Genomic DNA, 4758 nt, shown 5'->3' with positions numbered 1-4758 from the left:
CCCCCATGAATTTTTTGATTTTCTAGGGGAAAGAATGTCGTGCGAATTTTCAAAATAGGCGTGCGAATTCGTGCGAATTACGTGCTAAATATCTGTATAGTTTGTTTATAGATTTTCCTTGGGGGGGGGGGGGGGGCTGGCGAAACGTACGTTTTCGATGAGTTAGATAATTATATGAACTAGTGGTGTTCATATCGCATTGTCGTTCGTTTAGTGAGTAATCGTTCATGAACGGTACACCTCTAGTTCATTTTGAATTTCGTTCATTTGACGTTTCGATGAGTTAGATGAACTATACTCCGCGCGCCGAGAGAGCGCAAGTTGCCCGCGCATCCAAATGATGTCGCTCTGCGGTTTCGAAGTCTAATTTCTCCCACCAAGTCGACTGGTCGTACGCCATCGTAAACCACCGAGCGCTATCGTCTGTTATCGAATTACGAGTCACGACGACGCGACCAGGGGATTGGGATATGAATTTCATACGTGTTTGTATGGTTCTATAAAAATTAATACAAAATCGTACCACTGTCTTCAATAGCGCTGCAACCCATGGAAAAGTACTGATAACGGGCCGTTTATTACTGATTACTGAAGTAGTGAAATGTTTTTAAATCAAATGTGTGTTTTATTTTTTATGTGTTAAATAGTAAAATGCCCTCAACTAAATGCAGTGTTCTTGGTTGTACTAGTAGAGAAAAAAACATGTATTTCCAAACACTGACAGCGACTACAAGATTTGGCTGGAGTGTTTTAACAAAGAAAAACTTTTCAAAATGGATAAATCTTTAGTTCATTGGTATGCTTGATGATACAGAGAATTCTCCTTTATTAAATAATGTACACGGTAATATTTAAATCATTATAATTTATAATACATTTTTATTTTTCTAAATACTTTAGTTTTGTTCTATTTATAGATCATATATTACTACCGATAGACAAGACCAAAGAATTTAGTACAAAATACAAGGGTAGAAAGAAAAATGAATTGCTAAAAAATATTAATGTACCAAGCCAGCGTCATTTAACACCCAACTGTAAAAAGTTGTTTCACGAAGCTATGAAACTTAAAAAAAAAAAGTGAACGTTTACGACAGAACAAAAATAATTTTAAAACTAGAGTAAAGCTGATTGAAAAATTTGCAAAATCTCCTTGTACTGATAAACTGATGAACAAATTAAACTTAACAACACTAGAATTTTTCAAATCACAAATTAAATGTCAAACAACCAAACCCAAGGGTCGCAGGTATTCGTTACAAGACAAATTATTATCTTTATCTATATTTAAAAATTCTCCAAAAGGATACCGTTTTCTCTCAACTATATTTTCATTGCCGTCAAACAAAACGTTGAATAACCTTCTGAATCGTGTACCTTTTGAAGCTGGAATTAATGATCGTCAAATGTTTGTATAACTGAATGAATTTTTGAAAAATGTTCACAATAATACAAGGTGGCATTTATCCAAGTCCCCCATCTTGTTAATATGGGTTCTGGTGGCAACGGAATCTCATTGTTTGTTATATTTAAAAATGTTTTAATACGTACAGGTGATTTTCGAAACACTTTTTTAACTGAGGCTACTACTTTATCAACATCTGAAAATTCGCCACGAATTTTTTCGGCAATTCTATGAAATGCATGAGCGAGGCAAGTTAAATGTATGCATTTAGAGTAAAGGGTATTTATACATTTACCCACCTTCACCATATACGGGGCAGCATCACTTAGAAACAATAAAATATTATCATGCTGAACTCCATCGGGCCATAATATTCCCATAGCTCAAATAACTTAAATATAGTTGAATAAATTAGTTTTCTCTAATTCTTCGGAATGTAATAAAAAAATTTCCCCGGCTCTATCAATTTCCAGTGTTTACACTATATAGTGTTTTTCCTATTACAACATTTTCCACAAAACGCCCGGTGACATCCATAGTCTCATCAACAGATACCCAAATTTTTTTTTTGTCAACATAGTTCCTAATTTTCAACAGAGTTTCTTGATAAATGTCTTCTACGTACCCAACTAAATTAAATTACTAATATACAGTATACTTACATCACAGTATTCAACGTCTGTACTCTTTTCTGCTACTTGTATAGGCGGCGTTTCTTTCGGTTCAGCAACTGCGGGTTTCTGTAAAACATTATGTTTAAGTATTAAGATTGATTTTTATTAACATTTTATTTAAAAAAAAAACCTGAGCTGTTAAATTACTAATATACAGTATACTTAGATTGCAATGATTGACGGTTGGTTCGTCGGGTTCGGAGTTTTCTTTTAGAGTTTCAAAAGGTCCAGGTTTATATCTATTCACTATGGAAATTCTTTGAATCATATCTTTGGTTTTTGTCACAGTTCTAAGTTTGTATTGTTCAGTAACTGTCATCATGGATATTGAAGGCAACCCTTTACAATTTGGTTTTAAGTACGTCCACTTGCGGTCTATGGGATTTACTGGATCACCATATTTATCAAGAATTATTTTCATTTCGCTTATAGTTGATGGGGTAGGAATAGGTCTGAACCTAGTATAGACCACGTGTCTGTACGTATTTTATAATTCGGATATGGATGTTCGCCTACTAATGGGCGATCTCTTAAATCATTGTCTGATTGTTTAAAATTGGTCTGAAAAAAATAATAGAGTCAACTTTAGCTGTACATTAATACAGTTCACTCGATAATTCGAAATTCAGGGGATCGAGTTAAAAATTCCATTTATAGAGGTTACTTACTGAACTTAATGGTTTTTTTCTTCGTATCCACATCACATCGACCACATAATATAATAAGTAGATCTCTTACTAAATTTGCTATCGTTGCACGTGGTTTTAAACACGATGTTAAAAAGTTTTCAAACTCAAATAAGTCAATTTCTTTTATTTTTATTTTTTTGTTTAACTGTGGAATGTATTCAACTATAATCATACTAACGAGTCGTCTAAAATGTAAAGACATGACAAGTAAAAACACTTTTAAAACAATTTTCATCTAACGTAGAACCGCTACAATTGTGTGCGTTTAAGAATATAGTGTAAATGAAATGAAAAGTGTAGTAAGGTTAGCTGCGTGTGGCATCCTACTTAATGGTAATTGAACATAAGGTATAGAAACTAAGGTAATTAAACATAAGATAAATGAACCATGTTTATCATACTGTTTATTGATATGATTACTTTATGATTACTACTATGATTACTTACATGATACCGTGGTTATGTTAGTGGTAACAATTTTATTATATTCTCTTTGAAGATATGATTATCAATATCGATATTTTTCTAAAAATAGAATTGTCGTTGGGATTTCCTATTTTCGGTGATATTGTAATTATGTTATTCCTATTATTATTTATTGCCATAAGAGATAGCTTACTGTAACGCTGCGCCTAGTCAGTAGTCACAATGGGAAGCTTTATGAGTTGCTTAAAATCAAACTCCCGTTTAAAAGTTAGCAAAAAGCACCGGCCACTACCGACAGTACCTGACCTGGTGCCTTTACCCAAGTTAAGTTTTATAACGAAAATTATTATGTGCAATGTGCTTATGTACTTTATATTTTGGAAGTAATCATTATTTGAACATGAAAAAACCGTTGATTTTACAAATATCACATAATTTTACCAACTATTTATTGAACATAACGCTCTAAAAACTTAAATATTTTTCCCAAGTCTATGATGGTATTTTTTCCTGATTGAACGTTTTATAACGAAAGTTATTATGTGCAATGTGCTCATGTACTTAGAATATTTTGGAAGAAATCATTTTTTGAACATACAAAAACAGTAGATTTTAGAAATATATCATAATTTTACCAACTATTTTTTGAACATAACACTATATAAAAACTTAAATATTTTCCCCAAGTCTGTGATGTTATTTTTTCCAGATAGAACGATTTATGTCCAATATTATTATGTACAATGTGCTTATGTACTTAGAATATTTTGGAAGAAATCATTTTTTGAACATACAAAAACAGTAGATTTTAGAAATATATCATAATTTTACCAACCATTTTTTGAACATAAGGCTATAAAAACTTAAATATTTTCCCCAAATCTATGATGTTATTTTTTCCAAATAAAACGAGTTATTACAAAAATGTATTATGCGCAATGTGCTTATGTACTTAGAATATTTTGGAAGAAATCATTTTTTGAACATACAAAAACAGTAGATTTTAGAAATATATCATTATTTTACCAACCATTTTTTGAACATAACGCTATATAAAAACTTAAATATTTTCCCCAAGTCTGTGATGTTATTTTTTCCAGATAGAACGATTTATGTCCAATATTATTATGTACAATGTGCTTATGTACTTAGAATATTTTGGAAGAAATCATTATTTGAACATACAAAAACCCATGATTTTACAAATATCACATAATTTTACCAACTATTTTTTGAACATAACGCTATAAAAACTTAAATATTTTTTCCAATTTCATGATGTTATTTTTTCCTGATAGAACGATTTATTTCAAATATTATTATGTACAATATGCTTATGTACTTAGAATATTTTGGAAGAAATCATTATTTGAACATACAAAAACCCATGATTTTACAAATATCACATAATTTTACCAACTATTTTTTGAACATAACGCTATAAAAACTTAAATATTTTTTCCAATTTCATGATGTTATTTTTTCCTGATAGAACGATTTATTTCAAATATTATTATGTACAATATGCTTATGTACTTAGAATATTTTGGAAGAAATCATTTTT

Source organism: Acyrthosiphon pisum, unplaced genomic scaffold (assembly GCF_005508785.2).
Source record: "Acyrthosiphon pisum isolate AL4f unplaced genomic scaffold, pea_aphid_22Mar2018_4r6ur Scaffold_20960;HRSCAF=22641, whole genome shotgun sequence".
Classification (NCBI taxonomy): Eukaryota; Metazoa; Arthropoda; class Insecta; order Hemiptera; family Aphididae; genus Acyrthosiphon; species Acyrthosiphon pisum.
This window is presented reverse-complemented; position numbering follows the sequence as displayed.